This window comes from Manis pentadactyla, chromosome 16, assembly GCF_030020395.1.
Source record: "Manis pentadactyla isolate mManPen7 chromosome 16, mManPen7.hap1, whole genome shotgun sequence".
Lineage (NCBI taxonomy): Eukaryota > Metazoa > Chordata > Mammalia > Pholidota > Manidae > Manis > Manis pentadactyla.
The window spans coordinates 78,742,573-78,765,165 of record NC_080034.1 but is presented as its reverse complement, the minus strand read 5'-3'; the positions used below and the strand labels follow the sequence as shown (position 1 = coordinate 78,765,165).

The following is a 22,593-nucleotide window of genomic DNA, read 5'->3' as shown; positions in this document are numbered from 1 at the left end:
AGATGGATAAACAATGTTTTATGGTGAAGTGCTCTAGAACTATAAATCATAACCATGGCTATTGTAATGTGGTATGGTAATATGTACAGATGCATATACTGAATCACGTTGAAATGCACAAAACAATTTGCATATACACCTTGATTGAAAATGCTGTGAGGATAGATGTATGCTGAGAGTTCAAAAGTAATTTAACACAAAAGTAATATCCAGTAGGTCTATTTCCACACCACACACACACACACACACACACACACACACACACACATACACACAAAAGGCTGCTTAAATGTAAATGGAAGTTAAAATAAATTCTTTCTGAAAGCCAATATGTTTATATACCATTATATTTCTTCACTGTATCTTTTCCTTAGTTATTTCCCAATTCATGAATCCTTATTTTTTAATATCTAGGGTAAAAAGGAAAAGCATTTACTTGGAAAGAAGAAATTAAAGATTTCTCAGGACGTAGCTACTGAAACTAGTATTCCTGAGAAGGGTAGCCGATGCCTTAATGAAGTGCATTGCTCTGATGCTTGACAGTCACCTTGGGAACGTGTCTGTCTATAATGTGGGATGAGAAGTGGAATGAATTTTCAGTCCTGAGTATAGGACTGTGCGTTAATTTCCTGGGGCTATGGTAACAAAGCACCACCAACTGGGTGGTTTTAAACAACAGGAATGTGTTCTCTCACGTTGTTGGAGGCTAGGAGTCCAACCTCAAGGTGTCAGCTGCACTGGGTCCTTCTGAGGGCTTTGAAGGAGAATCCGTTCCATGCTTCCTCCTGGCCCGTGGCTGCTGTCAGCCCTTGGTGTTCCTGGGCTTTAGACACATCGCTCAAAGCCTGGCCTCGTTCTCTCCTCTTTGGAGCCAGCTGCCTGTGTGTTCTCCGTTCTTCCGCACACTGACCTGGACTGGGGCGGTGCTCATGGAGGAGGCCAGTGCTTGTCCAGTCTTGCTCTTGACTGAGTGTGCATAATTCTGGGGGTCAGGATAAGCTCAACTTGGTCAAAGGAGCTAAGTCCCACTCTCCAACCCGGTCTCTATTTACATTGGAAGAATGTCTGCAGTTAGTGTAATACAGATTATATTTTGATTTTCTTCTGCCTATCTCCTATGTCTAAGTCTCAATTGGTTCCAAGTTTAGGGAGAAAAAAAAGGATGCTTCTCTAGGTTTCCTTGAACTTCCAGAAGAGGATGCAATTAACTCATTTTCAGAGAGTCCTTCTGCACTGGAAGGCCCAGGTGTGGAACAGACACAAAGGAAAGATACAGATGCATGTCACTAAGCTCCTGCTCCCAAACTCTTCCTCTCTCCACAGTCTCAGTGATGAGCAAGGTGTCCATTCTTCAATGGATTTGCAGTGTTTTTGGAGAAAAAAGGCACGTAAAAAGGCATGTTATAATACAAGACAGGACAAAGGATTAAAGATGGCGGCGTGAGAGGAGAGACAGAGGCTTCCTCCTAAAACTGGATACAATTAGAAAATTTAATTGGCGCAACTAATCCTGAGAGAGCAACAGGAAAGAGGACGCGTCAGACTGCACAGACCTGGAGAGAAGAGCAGACCTCAGCGAACGGGGTGACGTACCGGAGCTGTGGCTTTTTTCACTCAGTATGCTGCTTTGAGAACCATCCAAGTAATTGGATGTATCAACAGTTCCTTCCTTTTTATTGCTGAGTAGTATTCCATGGTTGGATAAACATAGTTTATTTAAACATTCACCTACTGAGAGACATCAGCAGGTTGCTTCTAGTTCTTTGCTATTACAAGTAAAGCTGCTATGGACATTTGTGAACAGGCTTTGTGTGAATGTAAATTTTAATTTCTGTGGAATAAATGCTAAAGAATGTGATTGGCAGATCATATGGCAAAAATATATTTTGTTTTTGAAGGAAATGCCAGATTAATTTCCAGAGTGAACTGTACCATTCTCTATTCCCACCATCAAGTATGAGATACCCGGTTTCTTTACGTTGTCACCAACATTTTGTATTGTCAGTGTTTATTCTGGCTGTTCTAATAGTTGTGTAGTGGTATCTCACCTTAGTCTCTACTAGCATTTTCCTAATGACGAGTAATGTTGAACATTGTTTTATTTGCCATCTGTAAATCTTCTTTGGTGAAGTATCTGTTCAAACTTTTGCTAAGTTTTAACTGGGCATTTATTTTCTTATTTTTAAGAGTTAAGACTTAGCCCTATTGCTATTGTTGTATTTTTGTTGTTTTGCTTGAACTACTGTTTTTCTTGTGGTTTATTTATGGAAATTATTTGAGTCTCTGGACAAAGGTGGGTTCCTTTTAGAACACTGTTTCTGCCAAGTACCCAGAGTCACAATCACAATTTGTGACTCTTCTAAGTTAGATTCTTGGCTTGAAGTATTTCAATACATCTAGGTGCTATGAGTTTTTCCTGCTAACCTTTACTTAGGACCAACTTCTGGCTCTAAATTCTCATTTTTTCCCCTTCTTTTCTGTCAGTTCCAAGGTTCAACATAGTTCCTATGTTCCCAGAAGGGATGGGTTCCTACGTGGAAGTGGGGATGGGATGAGGGGGCTGGTTCATTCCCGATTCACTTTTATATTGAGTGTGAATTCTTTGGGACCCCAGCTTTGTATGGGGTGGAGTTGGGTGTGGGGAAATCTCATACTAAACCTTGGTCAGCCCTGGGTTTTGTCTGCTGTGTGAATATATTTTTTTCCTTAGATAACTTTTTCAGTCATGAGACTATGGGAGATTTAACTTTTCTTTTATATACTTTCAATTTTAAAATTGATAAAAAATACCAAAATAAACAAAATGCCAAAATAAAAGAAAACCTAAAATGCTTTTTAAAAAGCTAACATTAATGAGAGAAAGATGGTTATGTATCTGTGTATATTTAAATTTACTACTTAGTAAGTAGCAATAAGTAGGGCAGAGCTGAACAATTCTAGAAGATAAGGAAACTCCTTTTGATATATGTTCCTATTAAGGAATAAAAACCTGAAGTCTGAAGTCCTTTTTAAGAGAAAGAAAAAGAGAAAGAAGGAGAAATCTCAAGGAAAAGGGAGTGCTGGTGATATATGGCAAGCATAGCTACCTATCAAGGAAAAAATGTATATTTGTTTTCCATAACTGCTGAAACAAATTACCACAAACTTGGTGGCCTAAAACAACATTAATTTATTACTTTACAGAGTTCAGATGTCTGGGAAGGATCTCACTGGGCTGAAATCAAGGTGTCAGCAGGGGTGCATTCCTTCTAGAGGCTCTAGAGGAGCGTCTGTTTCCTTGCCTTTTCCAGCTTCTAGAGGCTGCCTGCATTCCTTCACTCATGGCTTTCCTTCATCTTCAGAGCCAGCAGTGGGCTCTGAAAACTACAAGATATAGATGAAAGAAATTGAAGATGACACAAATAAATGGAAAGATATACTGTGCCCATGGATTGGAAGAGCTAATATTGTTAAAATGTCCATACTACCCAAAGCAATCTAAGCATTCAATGCAATCTCTATCAAAATACCAATGACATTTTTCACAGAACTAGAACAAATAATCCTGAAATTTGCATGGAACCATAAAAGATCCTGAATAGCCAAAGAAATCTTGAGAAAGAATAAAGCTGGATGTAGCATGATTCCTGATTTATAACAAAGTTATAATAATCAAAACCATATGGTACTACATAAGAATTGACAGATCAATGGAACAGAATAGAGAGCCCAGAAATAAACCCATGGTCATACGGTCAACTAATCTATGACAAAGGAGACAAGAATATACAAAGGGGAAAAGACAGTCTCTTCAATAAATGGTGTTCAGAAAACTGGACAGCTATATGCAAAATAATTAAACTAGACCATTTTCTTATGCCGTGCACCAAAAGAAACTCAAAGCACATTGAAGACCTAACTGTAAGACCTGAAAGTATAAAACTTCTAAAAGAAAATATAGGTAATAAACTCTTGACATTGGCTTTAGCAATTTTTTTTTCTGGATTCATCTCCCTAGGCAAGAGAGACAAAGCAAAAATAATCAATTAGGACTACATCAAACTAAAAAGCTTTTGCACAGCAAAGGAAGCCATCCCAAAACGAAAAGGCAAGCTGCTGAGTGGGAGAAGATTTTGCAAATGAGGTATCCAATAAGGAGTTAATATCCAAAATATTAGAACTCATACAATATCCATAGTAATATCCAAAATAAAGAACTCATACAACTCAATGTTAGAAAAAGCATATAACCTGGTTTAAAAATGGGCAGAGGACCTGAACAGTCATTTCTCCAAAGAAGACATACAGTTGTCCAACAGACACATGAAAAGATGCACGTTATTACTAGTTATCAGGGAACTGCAAGTCAAAACCACAAGATATCACCTCAAACCAGTCAGATTTGCTAGTATCAAAAAGACAAGAAATAAAAAGTGTGGAAAAGAGGGAACCTTCGTGCACTGTTGGTGGGAATGTTAAGTTGGTGCAGCCACTATTGAAAACAGTATGAAGGTTCCTCAAAAAAATTAAATAGTAATCCCACTTCTGGGAGTTTACCCAAAGAAAATGAAAACACTAACTTGAAATGATATATGCACCCCTACATTTATTGCAGCATTATATACAAAAGCTAAGATATGGAAGCAACGTAAGTGTTCATCGATACATAAATGGATAAAGATGATATGCTATATATACACAATGGAATATTATTTATTCTTAAAAAAAGAATGAAATCTTTCCATTTGTGACAACATGGATGGATGTAGAGGGTACTATGCTAAGTGAAATTAGTTAGATAGAGAAAGACAATACCATATGGTTATCAAAACAAATGAACAAATAAAAACAGAAACAACTCATAAATACAGAGAACAAACTGGTGATTGCCAGGAGGAGGTAGGTGGGGAAATAGGTGAAACAGGTGAAGAGGATTAAGAAGTACATACTTCCAATTGTAAAATAAGTATGTCATGGGAATAAAAAGTACAGCATAGGGAATACAGTCAGTAATACTGTAATAACTTCAGATGGTGACTGATGGTAACTACACTTACCGTGGTGAATGCTTCATAATGTATATAATTGCTGAGTCACTATTTTGTACACCTGAAACTGATATAATATTATATATCAAAAAAAGAAAAAGCCATAGTGAGCTTAATAGGATATTCCAGGATAATATGCCCCATCTCAAGGTCAGCGGATTAACATCCTTACTTCTATTTACAGCTGTAATTCCCTCATACCACATAATGAAATATATTCACAGGTTTGTGGGTTAGGACATGAACATCTTTGGGGGCTATTATTCTGCCTACCTTAGAAAGAGAAGTCTTCAGGTCATTTGGCCCAATTAAAATAGTGAATGCTTTTATGAATTATCTGCAGATCAATGACTTTTTAAAAATGTCTTATTGTAAAATAAAATATAGGTCACAAAAGCACACACACTATATATACATGTACAATGAATTATTATAAGGAAAACTATTGTTACCTTCCATGTGGGTCTATAAGTTAAACTTTGACAGCCATTATTGAAGCACCTCCATATGCCTGTTACCTCCCCAGTCAGTACCTTTCAAAATGACACAACTCAGAATAAATTAATTTTCTTCTGTCTTACAAGGGTTTAAATACCTAGAAATCTGTACAATCTCTGATTATCACAATGAAATGAACTGAGTACCTTGAAAATTGTATAAAACGAACTATAGCAGGAAACTAAATGATGCCTCAAGTACAGACACAGAATGGGACTGGGTGACAGGCATAAAAGGGAGTACATAGTGTTCCTTCTCCTGTGGCTCTGGTCCAATTTCTTCTCTCTTCAGCTACAGAGAAGGATAGCTCTCTTTGTTTTAAATGTGATGCTCAAATCTCAATCTGGGACCCCAGAAGCATCAATGAGCACATAAAACCAGATTGGCAGATTGCCATCAAGCTCTCTGCAGGACCTGAGCTAATGCATCTTGCAAAGTTCCTTATATAACAATAGCAATGATATTGTAATTAAGGTATACATGTAATTGATGGAATGATTCTTTCTGGGCATAAAACATTCAGTGAGGCAACTCCTTGGGGAAAGTGGGAATATTTTTTCATATTTGAGCTACTGAAGTAAGTCGCCACTGGGGAAATCACAAACCAGATTTGCATGGAATTTTATGTTATGGAGTCTCATCATCCTTATTAATGTGGTATTAAGATTACAAATTACCTAATCCTAGCCCCAAATGTTTTGTTTAATGCTGTGTTTTTGATTCCTGTATCAGACAGCTGGGATGCCACGTGTTGGGGCCCTGCCAAGTTGGGAAATTATACATTTGATGATTATGAAATTGGGCTTGATTGATTTAATCACTGTAATCATCAGCATTGTGCAGATATTGCAACCGGGAGGTTTTCATTCCAACAATTATGCATGACGGAGTCACGTTATGTGGGAGGCTCATTCCTGTGCTTATTTCTGTCCAAATGGGAGGAAGGACGGAGGCACAATCTGGGGTACAGCACTGCTGGGGGCACACAAATCACGCAGCCAGGGAAGGATAAGGTCAGGTAATGAGCTTAATGAAGTCACTGTGCTATACCTGAATGGCTCCACAGCAAGTCCTGGATGGGCTTGGCCATGGCAAAAAGTTTGTATCTAATTAAATAATACATATGTCATTATCCATCAAGAGTACCTGGCACGTGGTAGGAGTTCCGTAGATGATCGTTTCTCTCTCCGTGACAAGTCCTTCAAGGGGGTCTAGGGAGCTGTGGAGGGGTGGGGTTTCTTGAGACAATCACCCTCCCTGTAACCACCCTATTGTCCTAAATGCCCTGTGGCTCTACAGATTGATTCAAGTTGCTGACCAAACAAAGGAGTGTCTCCCCACTGGGAAGTGGCACAAAATTAGGGGAGCCCATCAGTCTCTGGGGAAGGCTTTGAAGACAGCCAGCAGAGCCCAAGACATTCCCATCATCATCTAATCTCAGAACTCTGGCTAGGGATGGAGCATGCTGCAGCTTGGGGAATCGGTTAGTTTGCAGAGTTCTGGGCACGTGACTTGCAAGGAGGCTGTGTGTGGGAGTGTGGAAGTAAGTGGGCAGCAAGAAGAGAAGGATTTGGGGGGAAGTTTGGTGTAAGATACTTACACCAAAGTAAGTATATATAAAAAACTGTAGAGCAGAATAAAGGGCAAGGGCATATTGTTCACTGCCACCATGCATAGAATCCCAGAATGATAGAAGGAAGGAGGGCTTTGGAGCCCATCTGCTCCAACTCCTTCATTTTGCTGATGAGAATTGAGACCTAGCAAAGTGACCAAGATTGCACAGCTGGTGAGAAGTCAAGTGGTCCCTGTAGTGCAGGTCTCCTGATGCATCCTGTGCATGCTTCCCAGGTGGCTAACTGCACTTACAAACCCATTTATAACAATTGGCCCCTCTTCTGACTGATAAAGTTTCCATTAGGGCAGAAGTTACTGGATGAATTAAAGAATTATATTAGTTTTCCTGTGAGATAATACATGATCTAATTTAATCCTCAAATGAGTCCTGTACTATGGGTGTTTTAATTACTTTCTTTTACGGATAAGGAGACTTAGGTTTAAGGGAAGATTTTAAGTAGGTAGGACTCAAATTGGGACTGGAGCCCAGATCCTCAGACCCCAGACCCTGGGCCACATGTCTCAGGTGCAAGATGCCAATCCTGCCCCATGCAGTGAGATCTTGTACATTGTACCTTGACCCCTTTGCATCAAAGGCAGATTTCAGTTGCCTATCATGTATCTGTCAAGTACTTTGAAGTACTGCTGCCATTGAAAAGGAGGACGGATGAGACCTCTCCCATTTAGGGAGCTTCTTTGTGGCATTTTCAGCATCTGTTCCTGATGGTGTGGCTCTTTGTTCAGTGGAAGCACCATCCAAGCCAGACTCCAGCTGAGGGATCTGTGGTTGAGACCTTCAGTCTGACAAATCAGTGAGCTTTCCACTATACGAGTGGTTCTCACCTGGGGCAGTGGTGCTCCCCAGGGACATTTGGCAATGTTTGGAGACATTTACACTGCCAAAATTGAGGTGGGGGGACACTGGGGAAGGGGAGTTTGCTATTGGCATCTAGTGGGCAGGGGGCAGGGATGCTGATAAACTGGATGGGACACCCAGGGACCACGATTTAAGGTGGCACTTACTCTCAGAGTTGTGCAAATGCTGGACCTATACCTGCAGGTCCCTGAGAGTGAGTGCCTCCTTAAATAGTGCGCCCTAGATGGCCTATTTGCTTTATCCCAGTCCCTGGCCTGCTCTACACACCCTACAATGCATAGGACAGCCTCCAGAACAAAGAATTATCCAGCCCCAAAAGTCCTTATTGCCTGGGTTAAGAAACTCTGCACTACACTGTGTTTTCAGTTACTTGAATGATACTGAACCGGCTATACCTTTCTGAGACTGTGCCTGGGACTCCTGGTTGCTTCTGCAGGGGGCTGGTTTAATCAACTCATTTGCTGTTCCTTCTCTTTCCATTACCTTCAACCACTTCTCTGTCATTAGGCAAGTTCTGTTAAAGTGCTTGAAGAGCCCCTGGGTACTCTAGGGCCACCGCCCTAAAATTTTAGCTTGCATCAGAATCACCCAGAGAGCTTGTTGAACTACAGACTCCGGTCCCCACCCTACTGTCTCTGACTCAGTGGGTCTGGGGCAGGGCTTGTATGTGTGCCTTTTGCACCTTCTCCCAGAGGACTGTTGCTGCTGGTCCGAAGACCACATATTGGAGCCACTGTTCTAGGGCCTGGCTTTTCAGAGGGCCCAGGGACCGCCAGTACCTAGCACAGTGAAGAATCCCTGGCCCACCCCTGGGCCACTGTGGACAAAACTCAGAATTTGCCTCAACCAGATCCCCAGGTGATCCATGCGCACATTAAATTTGAGGAGCTGGCTTCTGAATCAGTTGTTCTCCATTCCGATTGCATGTGAGAATACCAGGGGAAGCTCTTTGATTTACTGAGTTGAAGAACTTTTATTCAGTGTTCTTCTTGGGGAGGGTGCTTTTATGAGTCACTTGGTAGGGTAAGACCCCAAGTGCCCGCTAGACCTGCCAAAGTGCCCACTAAGCCACCAGGCTGCTGGCTAAGGTGGGTGGGCCCTGGACCAGTGCCAGGAGGAGTTTGGCTGACAGGTGCCTCACGCCTGAGCCTGTCCCCCTTCCTGCCCTCTCTCTCTTGCTTGCTCAGCCAGGCACACAGCTGCTAGCCCTCCGCACTTCTGTTCTTCCAACCTGCTGACCTCACACGTATCGGGATGTTGACACTCGGAAGCTCTCCTTTCCCGGCCCTCCCCTGGCTGGCCCCTTGCTGCTATTTCAGCCTCAGCCCGCATGTCCCCTCCCGAGGAGGCTTTCCCGGAGACCCTCCCACCGACCCGGGGTGGCTCCGGTTCCGCTCTTTCTCTCCCACGGCTGTTTTATCTCCTTCAAAGTCCTCATCGCCCTCACAATTCACGAAACCATCTACTGGCTCACCCGCTCATCACCCGCGCGCTCCACCAAAGGAAGTGGGAGCTTTTCTGACTATCCACAGCTCCGCACAGTAGGTGCTCCGTCAACATGCGCTGAGGAACGAAAGCAATTCATTTGGCGACAGTTTTAGGGGGCGGAATTCAAACGCTTTTTACAAGAGAGGCAAGAGAACTTTCAAGTTCTTGGGTGGGGAGTGCGGGGACGGGGGAGGAAGAGCCAAGGAGGCGGAGCCCTGCAGGCCAGGCGGGGCGGAGGACGGGAAGGAGCGAGCCCGGGGGTCCTGCTGTCAGTGGGCGCGGAAGGGGGCACGGCAAACAGACCTCATCTGGAGTTTGCCCTGTGAGGTGGGTGTCAAGACCCCGTTCTCCTCCCCTACAAAGTCCGCTGCACCCGGTACCAGCTCGTTGGGCGGCGGGGTGGGGGCGGGGGGGCCGCAGAAGATCGTGTGAGGGAAGCTCAAAGAGGCTCTGAATCCTGCACACAGGCGGCATAGCGCTGAAACGGAAGGGGCAGGTTTTAGGAAGCAAGTTCTAGAATGGGGAAGGCTGATGGCTGGGCACCTGTTCAAATACACGTTCCTGCACTTTCTCCCACTCCAGGTACTGAGTTGAGCCCTCTCGAGGCGGAGGCCAAGGGTGTGACTGACTGGAAGTTACATTGGTAATCTACGGGGAACCACAGGTCAGTTTATAGCTGCCAGGCCCACATGAATAACGTTCCAGTGGGCTTAGATTGGAAGAGAGACTGATAAGCCACGTGGGTGCCTTCTTAAAGGACAGTGGGGTGGGGAGAAGGGCAGAGATTTTGAAGTTGCAAAGTATTGTGGTGATTTTCAGTAAGGGCAAGAAAGGTAATTTGTCATTGAGTTTATGGTGTTTAGTAGTTAGGAGCCCACACTCTGCAGTCAGATGGCCCGGCTTTGGACTCTGACATCACCATATTGCAACTAGCTATGTGATCTTGGCCAAATTACTTAACTTCTCAAAGCTCTGGTTTCCCCATCTGAAAATGGAGATAATAACAGTAGTCCCCTCATTGTGCTAGTGTGAGAAGTAGATGAGGTTTCCATGCAAAGGCCCTAGAAGGGTGCCTGGAACGTGGTCAAGGCTCTGTGACAGTATTGTTACCATGTTGTTGTCACAGCCGCTGTGGTGGTTGTGCAGAACACTAAAGTGTGCTACCAAATGGACGATTTACAGACACTTAGAAGCAGCAGCAAAGACAACTAGCAAGGGTGGCACTCACCATATTTAGTAACGGTTTCAGCACAGACTCCTTCCATTCAGAATGGATGCTGCCTTAAGTAATGATATGGGTTAATGGACAACAAGCCAGCCTGACATCACTGCTTGATTGGCCAGGGGGACTTAGATCAGGGAGATCGGGGTGAGATGTTGCATCTGGATTCAGCAAGTCATTGGCTAGCACTTTCAGGATAAAACCCCATGGACAAGATGTAGATGTAGGTGCTAGATACAGGGAAGACTGAGCTGGTTATGACTAGCTGAATGCCAACCTGGCAGGAGCTCTGGCAGCCTGCTGTTGCTCTCTCCTATTGCTGGCCCTTTCAAAATTTTAATCAATAGTTTAGAATGGATATTTTGCAAATCTATTTTGGCAGCATTATTTCTCTCCCTGTGCATTGTTGAGAGAAAGCCCAGTACACAAAACAGATAAAGGCAGAGCTGCTCTGATTGAAGGGTCAGATGACACTGGGGAGGGTATCCTTCTTTTCCTGGAGCAACTATGGAATCTTTAGGGCTATGTGGTTGGAAAATTTCTGAGATAGATGGAATCATGGCCACGCTAGCCAGATTTGCAGACCAGAATGCTGTAAGACATGACTGTGTGGGCTGAGAGCCCTGGGCTTTAAAGCTGTAGGGAGCAAGATGAACTGCCTGAGAACTTGGCCTTTAAAGTCAGCAAATATGGGTATGACTTTGAGTAAGGTAATTAATCAGGCAAAGTCCTAGTTCTTCAACTCTAAAATGAGGATGGTAATGGTACCTACCTTGCAGAGTACTTGTGAAATTCAAAATGGAATAATAATAAACAAAGAGCTTTTGACATATTATTATTATTAATATTATTATTACCATTAATTATCTTGACTTGGTGAAACCAAAATTCAGCAAAATGACATTTAATAGGGGAAAGATAAAATTCTTTATTTTGATCCTACAGAGATCTGCAGAAACACAGCAATGGAGTTCATGGTTTAAAAAAATGCAGGCATTTCAACTGACAATGAAACTCAGTGTAAAAGTCAGCCGCATGGTAGCAACAATAACAAGAAAGCACCAGTGCAATCTTAAACTGCTTAATGTAGAAAATTTCCATCTTGCTGGCTCCTGGTCAGTTCAACCCCTTCTATCCTGGGAAGTCACATTCTCATAGGGAAACAAGAGAGTTGGATCATTCAGAGAAGGTTGGTGAAGGCCTTATACAGGAGCCACAATGTTTGAGAAATATTTGGTGGAATTATACTTGCATTGAGGAAGTGAAATCTCAGGGGAGAGCAGTTGGATAAAGGTTCTCGGATATGTCGGTCAGCCTCAGAGATTTTATAATGGCTCAAAGAGTAGAGCTACATGGTGGAAGCTTCAGTGAAGCAGAACTAAGTTCTTGGTCCAGAAATACAATGAACTGTCTCAGGAAGTAATGAAGTCCTTGTCCTTGGAGGTCTGCACCTCCAATGGGTATATTACAGAGTATATTACAGAAGGCACTCTTGGGTGGTTACTCTGGATAATTTTTAAAGCCCTTGCAACCTTGAAAACTCTATGGTTTGCTAATAAATTATAAAATGCTGAGTAACAACTTTATTTTATGGGCAGGGACAAGGATGGGACCTCTTTATAGAAAACCTCTGTTCATGTGCACCCCGGACCAGTACCCATCCTGCATGTGGTCTTGCCCAGCTGCTGAGGGACATAGGCAAATTTCAGGTTTTTGACCATCTTAAGGGACAAATTTGAGAATAAATAATGGAAAGACAGAAAGAAGGAAAGAAAGAAGGGAGGAAGAAAGGGGAAAGGAGACAGGGAGGCATCTGTCAAAATATATTCATTTGATTTGAATAGCATTCCTCCAAATCTGATATTTAAATAACCAATTAGCACATGAAAAGATGCTAAACATCATCAGTCATCAGGAAAATGGAAATGAAAACTACAATGAGATATCACTTCACACCTAAGGGATGTGGGGAAACTGGAGCTCCCGTGTGTTGCTGGGGGGATGTAAAATGGTGCGGCAGCTTTGGAGACCAGTTTGGCGGTTCCTCTAAAGTTGCCATATGACCCAGCAATCCTATCTCTAAGTATATACTCAAGAGAAATGAAAACAACGTATGTCTACACAAAAGCTTGTACAAGAATGTTCATAGAAGCAATTCATAATAACCAAAAAATGGAAATAACTCGAATGTCCATCCACTGCGAGATGGACAAATAAAATGTGGTATATTCATACACTGTAAGATTATTTGACAAGAACGAGGAATGAAGTACTGATATATGCTACATACAGCATATAACCTTGGGAAGTTACAGCATATAGGGAATTATGTAACGAACCTTCAAAATGATACTCTAAGTGAAGGAAGCCAGTCACAAAAGACTATATATATTGCATGTTTCTGTTGGAATGAAATATCCAGAATAGCCAGTCTATAGAGACAGAAAGTTGATTAGCGGTTGGCAGGGGCTGGGAAGAAGGGGAAAGTGGGTAATGGGTATGAGGTATCTTTCTGGGGTGATGAAAATATTTTAAAATTGATTGTGGTGATGGTTGTACAGCTCTGAATATACTAAAAACTACTGAATTGTGCATTTTAGATTGGTGAATTGTATGGTATGTGAATTATATCTCAATAAAACTGGTTTTATATATATAAAATACATATTTATACACATATATATACGTGTGTGTGTGCATATATATATATATATATATATACACACACACATTTGGGAATTCCACCAAACTAACTCTTAACTGTCAAGGGAAATAGAATATGCCACCCCAAAATATACCATTTTGGCATGTCAATTATTAGTTAGTTGAGAAACAGCCAGTGCAGGAAATACACTCTGGCCCCCTTTTATCCCCCTGAAAGCAAAATAAATCTCCCATGTGAAAAGTACCCTCCCTGTACCAAGAGGTAGAGAGACATCCTTATCACCAGAAACAGGGAATTTAGAGCCAAAAAGGCTGTATAAACAGACTTTGTTACTTCTTTACCAACACTACCCCAAGCCCAAACTTCTTTGTCTTGTCAATTCTTTAAGAATTTATTGTTTCTTTGTCTAAAAGATATAAAGCTGCCTGCTTTGGTCACTTCTTTGAGTCTTATATTTCTATGAACTCCCTTATGTATGAATTTAAATTAGTTTTTCTCCTGTTAATCTGTCTTATGCCAGTTTAATTTTTAGGCCAGCCAAAGAACTTAGAAGGAAAGGAAGGAAAAAATTTCATTCCCTAAACTGTAATAGTCCAACGGATCATAAGTTAGAAATATTTACAGCAAATATAACAGAGAATGGGAAATATCCTTTAATAAAGAATTCTTCCAAAAGAAAAGAAAGAGAAAGAGAGAAAGAAGAGAGAGAGAGAGAGAGAGAGAGAGAGAGAGAGAGAGAGAGAGAGAGAGAAAGAGAGAGAGAGAGAGAGAGAGAAAGGTATAAGAAAGAAAGAATGGAAGGAAGAAAGATGAATAGTAAAAAAAACTGAGTAAAGGACACAATGTGCAAGAGATGCAGATATGAATAGTAGACTCAAAAAAGCATCGTATCCACAAACAGCTAAAGAAATACCAGTTAAGAGGTCACTACTCCAATCTTTTTGGAGGGCAAATTGGCAATATGCTAAAAGAATCTCAAAAATACTCATCCCTGTTAGTAATTTTACATCAAGAATATAATTTAAAAAAAAGGAAACAAAGAATATATGCAAACAGACTACTGTGTCATTATTTGTAATGGCAAAAAGAAATTGCTGACTATCAAGTGCATGACAATGAATAGTTACATATGTTAGGGTACATCCATATATTGGAATATTATGCAACCACTCAAATTGTGTTTTTGAAGAAGACTAAATTATACTAGAAATTGCTTACAGTGTTAAAAAGGAGAAAATTTATTCCACTGCATATACAGTATGATACCAGTTTTGTGGGACATAGCCATCACTAGAGGAAAAATACACCCAAGCATGGTAGGATTAAATGTTTTCTACTTTTGCTTGAGACTTCTCTGAATAGTCTAAAAGGTCTACAGTGAACATGTATCCTTTTTTTTCGGTATTTCTTCTTAATCATAATAAGCACAAATGTTTAATTTAAAAGAGAGAACTGTGGAACATGAGGCGAACCACTAATCCTTGTTTAAGAGCATGGTTCATTAGAGGAAATTGAGACCAAATATTTATCTACAAAAGTAAAGCATGATAGTTCCACATTATATTCTTCAATATAAATGAATTTAAGAAAATATAAGAGAAACCAGGGGAATCATAACACAATAAATACCTTCTAGTTTTGCTGAAAAATCCTAATGGTGGGAAGAAACAGTGAGGTCCAGCCACGGGCACATGAGCGGTGGGAGGGTAGCTATTGTTCCTGGTTAAAAGATGCCCTGATTTTCTGGTGGGTTCTAGAAACATTTTGTTCTTTTTAAAGCCTAATTATTCAGCATTTAAGTGTTTTGAGAACTGAAATCATCAGCATCTCAAAATAAGTTAGAAGTGTTTATTCAACTGTGTACAATGGTTCTCTCCCCACCCCTGTTTATAATCTAAAGCTGAATAATCAATAGTGGATTTTCAGTAACCAGCCTGAATGGTTAACTTAAGGTCAATCAGGGAAGCCTGTTTATTCTGAAAATGAATCCATGAGGGAAAAGCAGCAACTCAGCCTGTTAGGCTGTGATGACTGATGCATCTCTGTACCTGTCAGCGTGAAGTTTTGCTCCTCATGAGGATAAGTAAGAAAATCCTTTAAAGTAAAAAGTGCTTTGAAAACAACTGCATTTGGACAATATGATCTAGTGTGAATCAATCTTCCCCTTTCTACATGTGCTTTGTTTTCCAGGCCAGTTTGTTGCAGTTCCAGAGCTATTTTTGTTCAGCTAAAGGTCATCACTTACATGGTTTTAGGCATATACCTTAACTTCTCTGAGCCTGAATTTTCTCATTTTCAATATGAGAGTGACTTCAAATGCTGGGATGACTTGGAAGAGGGCACGTTCCCTCTCATTGGACAGTAGATGTACAGTGTGACTTTTAAAAACAAGATAAAGAATGTTATATCAGAGCTAAGAAATCAGGAAAAATATGTATCTTTGCAAATAACTAGCCCATCATTGCAAAAACATTTTCTTTTGCTCCTTACAGGATAATTAGGTATTCATTGAAACCACCACTTTTATTCAAATATGTACCTCATAGAAATATATAAATATGTAACATTTTAAAAGGCTAGTTCAGAATCAGTCTTATTTATACCAAAGATATTCTCTAAAGATAAAACCATTGTCTTAACCAAATGGCCATTAAAAAATGCCTCCTTCCCTCCCTAACCTGTAATTATCTTCTCATACCAGATAGTACAGTGTCTGGAATTCCATCTTCAGAGGTTTATTATTTAGGAATAAGTTTGATTCATTTTTTGTCACTAATACTGCCTGGTGAAGGAAGGCTAGGAGCCTGTACTCTATTGTCAGACTGCCTGGGTTCAAATCCTAAATTCCACTTAGTTGTGGGGCCTTAGGCAGGCTCCTTGATCCCCCCCATCCTCCAGTGCTTTCATCTGTTAAATGGGGCTAATTTATTACTACCTTTCTCATAGGATTGTTATAAGAATTGAATAGGATGACATGCAAATTCTCAATAAATGTTCATTATTATTTCTTCTGGTGGGAGAATTTCAGAGCAATGTGAACATCTCAGGGCAAAATGCAAAAAGGCCAAGGGATAGAAATGGTGATGGCATGAAGCAGACATAAACTTCACCTACTAGATACATTTGCTTAGGCCTGAAGTGCATGCTATTGAGATTTATATATTTTTGGAAAGGTTTAATATGTTTTTCTTTATTCTGTGAACTAGTTCCTTTCCATCCCCACCTCTCTTCTATAACTGACCTTAACATTTTCTTTGGCTCCTTACAGGATAATTAGAAACAATGGGCTTAATTGTCTTCTTTCAGCTGTCCTGCAACTTGTCTATGAATTGCATGGACCTCCTCTCTGGTCCACCCCTGCTGGGTCTACATCTGGTGAACCAAGTACCATACAAGGAACCTGCAATGATGGGCTAGTTATTTGCAAAGATATAATTTTTTTCCTGATTTCTTAGCTCTGATATAATAACATTCTTTATCTTGTTTTTAAAAGTCACACTGTGCATCTACTGTCCAACGAGAGGGAACGTGCCCTCTTCCAAGTCATCCCAAGCTACATTTGTGAGTCCACACTACCAGGCAGAAATGTATTTTCTGCAAACTGCATGCTTGAAAAGATTATGATGAGGTTAATATGAATTGGATCTTGTTTTTTCTTTCAAAAGAATTTTGTAAACAAAAGAGTTTTGTAGGTTGATGGGAAGTCTCCATCCAGTTCTGCTCTGCTGAGGAAGGAAAAGACCAGTTCTCAGGACTTCATCCATGCCTATTGGGACCCTAAGCCAAAGGAACGGTCCATCTGTCATCCATATGAGTAGTTTTAATTTGCAAAATCGATAGTTTGAATACCGGAAGCAAGTTGGTAGTGTGACGGGACTTTTACAAACACAGGTTTTAAAGCTGACATCTGGGTTCAGACTTCCATTTAGCAGCTTACTAGCTTTGTGAATCTCTTAGCTAAGCTTTCCTCCTCTGGGGAAATAGAAATGCAGCCCTTATAGAAATTAAATGAAGTTATGCATGTGTACCTAGTAGAAACTCAATAAATGGTAGTAAACATTATTGCCGCTGGTTGGATGATGACCATGTTTTTGACCGCCCAATATAGCACTGGAGGAAAGAGGGCAGGTGGGAGAGGAGTGACCTGTAAGAAACTGTGCCACCAGGTTACACCCCTCTGGCGGGATGTATCGGCGAATCCCATCTGAGATAGGCTCAAGTATCTAATACAGCCCAAATCTTTTCTGCTATTTCATAGTCTCAGCATTGAGAAGCTGCTAGAATGTCAGTGGACACCATGAATTATTTTCAATTTATCTTCCAACAGCTTTGCCCAGATTCAGAAATTTACAAAGCAAGGAAAGTGCTCCCTAGTTTATCTTCTGGAGCAATGAGTTGAGTGTATCAGAGCAGAAGTGCTTCCTCAAACATCCATACACCTTTCACATGTCACCAGTAGTGAGAGAAACTTGAACACGAAGCCATCTTAAATGTAACCCAACAAAATAATATTTTTACAAATACATGCATTTTATGTTAATGGATTAAAAAAAATTGAATTGTGTTTTTCCCCAGTGTGAACATAAGATCATTGGCTACGCTATGGTTTTCCTCTTTCCCTTCAGCCTGTCTCTGCCTCCCACCCCTCAGAGGCTTCCCTTCACGCGCTGAGGCTGGGCTCTGGACAGGTCGGCGAGGTTAGTCAGGACTGGAGCAGAGAAGCAGAGGGAAGCGGAGGGACTGGCAAGCCCGAAGGAGCACGCGCCCTTCCTCTGGGCCTCGGAATGAGCATATTCATTCATTGTCCTAGGCTTCCATCTCAAATTCCTCTGCCTGCTTCTCTGTGGGATAACTTTCTCCACCTCTGTATGAGATACAAAAACAGGGGTGGGTCACAAATAGTTGAAATTCTTTTCTATTTTGTCACAGCTTTTGCTCTCCTCCACTGAACAAAGGGGTGTAGAATTTGGATGAGAACCAACAGGGTTATAATTTTATCTTTGGAGAAGGATTTCAATGGTGCTTTCTGTGTCCTGAGGGCTGAGTTGGCTCCTAAGTAGAAAGCACTTATCAACCCAAACAAATATTTTCCCAGGCTTCCCTTCCCTGTGGAGCCTCCCTGGATTCTAAAATGAAGTCAGCATAAATTTTGCGTATCTTGCACACTTTTTATCCACTAAAGCAGAAGGAATTCTGAATTTTGGAAGGAAGGAGATAAGGTTGAATGACAAAGTATGAAACATAACGGAGGGAAGGGAACGCTCTCTCTGCCTCTTGGGAACATTTTCTTGCCCTTGGGCCCCATGCTAACCAGACAACCCCTTACTGAGCTTGCTCTGGTAGCAGGACTTTAGCAGGAATCTGTACTGAGGAGGCCCAGGTAACCCCCAACCCCAGTTTGGTCTTGTGTCACCTGCAACCTGCTAAGTTTGACTTCAGTGGACACTATCTCGACTCTGGAGCCATATTGCCTAGGGTCTAAACCCTGCCTCCACCACTTGCTGCGTAACCTTGAGCAAGTCATTTAACCTCTCTGTGCCAGAGGTTTGTCATCTGTAAAACAGAGGCTATGGCAGCGCTCACCTCATACCAGTGTAGAGAGTATTCGATGAGGTAATACTTATAAAATGCTTAGAAGGTTTTCTGGCACCTAGTGAATGCTCAATAAATGCTATTATCCTCTAAGCCCAAGGTAATGTAGAAAACAAGGGGCTTCACTCGTCTGTTGGCATTACTGACACAGAGAGCTTGGGAGACCTTGCTGTAGACATGGCTCCAGGGGCTGGGCCTCAGCTCCTTGGCTCACAAGCGGTGAACTGACGCGTAGTGGCCCTAATCCAGAGCGTTTGCCTCAGTACCAACCTTTCAAGGGCTAATGTTTTAGCAATCCCTGACTTCTAAAAGACCCTTTTTTCCCTTCCTTCCTCCCTTCCTCCCTCCTTTCCTTCGAGAAACATGCTCACTGGTCCAAACTTAATATGTGGACACGGAGACAAAGAACTGTGGGGCGAAGATTTAATGGCACTCTTGCAAAATCGGGTGTCCGGTGAGCAGGTGCACTCAAGGTGCCTGCAGCATCGATTTATTCCTTAGCTCGGGAGTCCCCCCGCTGGTCTCTCACTGGCTGGGTACTACAGGGCTCACATTTTTCCTGGACGTCGCCTAAGCAAGTTATGTCTGTATCAGGCTTTTTTTTTTTTACATTTGTCCAATTTTATTGGCTCAAAACTTTTTCTGCGTTTTTCTGGTGAAGCGCAGCCTGCTTCCTCAATCTCCCTCCGTCTCCCAGCGGGAGTGACTCCCTGGTACACGTTCTGACATGTAGGCTTCTTGTCAATACCCTTTTGTTTAAACGTTAATTCCTCCGGGAATAAATCACATTTAGTTTTACGCCATTTCTAACATTTCAACAAAAGAAAAACACTTGTGTCAAAGATCCATATAATTTTAAGTATAGAAATTAAAAACCAAAAACATTCCTCCATAAAGCCCATTTTCCAAAGGCTGCTAACAATCATTGTCTTTGTCCAAAAATACATAAATAAATGGAAAAGAATAATAGTTTTGTTTGATTGCTGTGACTTTCAGGGTCTAAATTCTTTAGTTCTGCTCTCTATTCATGCAGAATGAATTATTCAGTAATGTGAGTCACATGGCAAATTATTTGAATGATTTAGTAAAGTTTTCTTCTTTGGTTCCATTTCTGAATGACTCAGCTTTCCTTGTTTCTATTACCATGTTAAGATTTATTCTCAAGTAGTGTCATACTTTGCTAACCACTTATTTCTGAGGCTAAAAGAGATTAATACTTGTTCAGGCACTAAATATTTATTTCATATACACACACACAATTTCTTAGTGTCTAAATTTTCTTAGACATTGAAGAATATTTTATCTCAATGACTTGCTTATTGTGTGACTTTCTGAGAATCAAAGTAGTTGGCTGATATTCTTGTGCTTCTCTATACATAAGATAGATGCAGTGTGTTAGTTTGTCAGATAGTCATAATAAGGACTTAATAAGTGTGAAGTACCTCTATTCAAAACTAGTTAATATATTTCTGCAAATTGTTAAATTGGACTTCATAAAAATTAAAAACTTTTGCCCTTTGAAAGACACTGTTAAGCGAATGAAAAGACAAGCTACAGATTGAGAGAAAAACCTATTAATAATAATCTATTAAATGATCCAGAACATAAAGAGCTCTCAAACCTACCTCAGCAATAAAAAAAACCAAAAGCAATTAAAATGGCAAAAAATTTGAGCAGAAACTTTACCAAAGAAATATGCAGATGTCAAATAAACCCATGAAAAGATATTCAATGTTACTAGTCATTAGGGAAATACAAATTAAAACCTAATCCATACATGGATTAGGATGGCTAAAATTAAACAGATGAGCAAACCCAGCAAGCACTCTTGAGTATGTGGGGGACTCTAACTCTCAAACACTGATGGCGAGAATGTGCGACATAAACCTCTTTGGTAAGAGCGTGGCAGTTTCTTAAACAGCTAAACATATGCCTATCATACAACCCAGCTTTCCAGGAATAGACATTTATGTTGAGAAATGGCAACATATGTCCACACAAAGACTCGCTTACAAATGATCATAGCAGCTTTATTTGCAATAGCCAAAAACTGGAAATGACCCAAATATTCATCAACAGGTGAATGGATAAACAAATTGGGGTTCGTTCATACAATGGAATACTCCAGAGTAATAAAAAGGAACTAACTATGGATATAGGCAACAACATGGATTAATCTCAAATAATTATGCTGAGTGACCAAAGCCATACCAAAAAAGAATACATTTCTATTCTATTTATGTAAAACTCTAGCATAATTAATCTATAGTAACAGAAAGAGGATTAGTGATTGCTTGGGGAGAAGAGAAGCAGGAGAATATATTACAAAAAGGCACATGGAAACCTTAGAGAATAATGGATATGTTCACTGTCCTGACTGTAGTAATGTTTTCATGGGTGTGTTATATATGTCAAACTTTTCAAGTTGCACATTTTAAATATGTACAGTTTATTGTGTGTTAATCAGGCTATTATACTTCAATAAAGTTGTTTAAAAAGATGATGTATTTCTGGAAATACAGCCTCAGAATTCCACAGTAGCACTCCTTCTTGCTGCTGAGGCTTTCGTGAAATTTCTCCCAGATTTTCCTACTTTGAGGTCAAATTGGCAGATATATGTGTGTATGTTTGTGTGTATGTATGTATATATGTGTGTATATATATTTAAATAAAGCAAGTTTATATATGCATATAAATTTGGAATCTGACTGACCTGGGTTCTAGTTATGGCAAAGACACCTAGTTATTCCATAACATCCATCCTCCCCATATTTCTTAATATTAGAACCCCCGAGTCTTAGCTAAGCACATCCCTGCCTGGGATAAAGACTATACCTTTCTGACCCTCTTTGCAGGTGGGGTGACCATGATTGATTTTTAGCCTGTGACTATAAGCAGAAACATTGAGTGTGACTTCTGAGAAGTGGGGCACACTTTCCTTTGCCCCTCCTGTTCTCTGCTGGCTGGAATGAGAACGTGAAGGCTGGAACCTGAGTGGCCCTTATGGACCATGAGAAGGAAATGACATGTAAACCACAATAGGCAACAACATGGAAAGATCTTGGCACTTTGGAGTACAATATTGGCCCTGTACTATTTACTTCCAGCCTTTTTATACATGAGAGAGAAAGAAAAATACACTTTTATATTTTAAGTCTTCCTATTTTCTAACATGTACAGCTGGGCCTAATCCTAACTGACATATTGGACAAATACAATTTTCTAATCTATAAAATTTCAGTAATTTTATAATAGTTCCTATCTTAAAAAGTTATATTGAGGACTAAATGAGACAATACATGTAAAATGCTTGGTATTACGTCTGGTCCCATAGTAACCACTCAATAAAATATAAGCTTCATTTGTTTTTATTTCCATGAACTCATTGATGATTTAGGAAATAAAATCAGCCCAAGGTCTTAGCTCCGAGACTGTTTTGTAATAACAGGAAAAGAGACGAGGAAAAGTGGCTTTGCCCTTTGCCTTGGGTACCCTGGTGCCCTGTCAAGGCAGCCTGATGGAAGCTCCTCTCCGGGTCTTGGCATCGCATTGCCGCTGACCCGGCGGGCGCTGGGGCTCGGGGAAGCCCTGCCAGCCACTCTGCCGCCCA

The 22,593-nt window shown here is 40.8% G+C and overlaps 1 protein-coding gene and 2 long non-coding RNA genes across 6 annotated transcripts in view; 1 reads left to right on the top strand and 2 right to left on the bottom strand.

The window, feature by feature from the left end:
- Positions 1-22,593, bottom strand: part of RIPOR2 (RHO family interacting cell polarization regulator 2) — a 260,160-nt gene that overhangs the window by 161,913 nt on the left and 75,654 nt on the right. The gene's annotated exons all lie outside the window — the stretch shown is intronic.
- Positions 2,992-6,725, bottom strand: LOC130681333 (uncharacterized). Its single transcript, XR_008994403.1, has 3 exons — positions 6,672-6,725; positions 5,037-5,094; positions 2,992-3,363 (listed from the first exon to the last, which is right to left on the bottom strand). It is a non-coding gene; the product is annotated as an uncharacterized LOC130681333 (long non-coding RNA).
- Positions 9,235-22,445, top strand: LOC130681332 (uncharacterized). Its single transcript, XR_008994402.1, has 3 exons — positions 9,235-9,557; positions 10,087-10,168; positions 21,839-22,445. It is a non-coding gene; the product is annotated as an uncharacterized LOC130681332 (long non-coding RNA).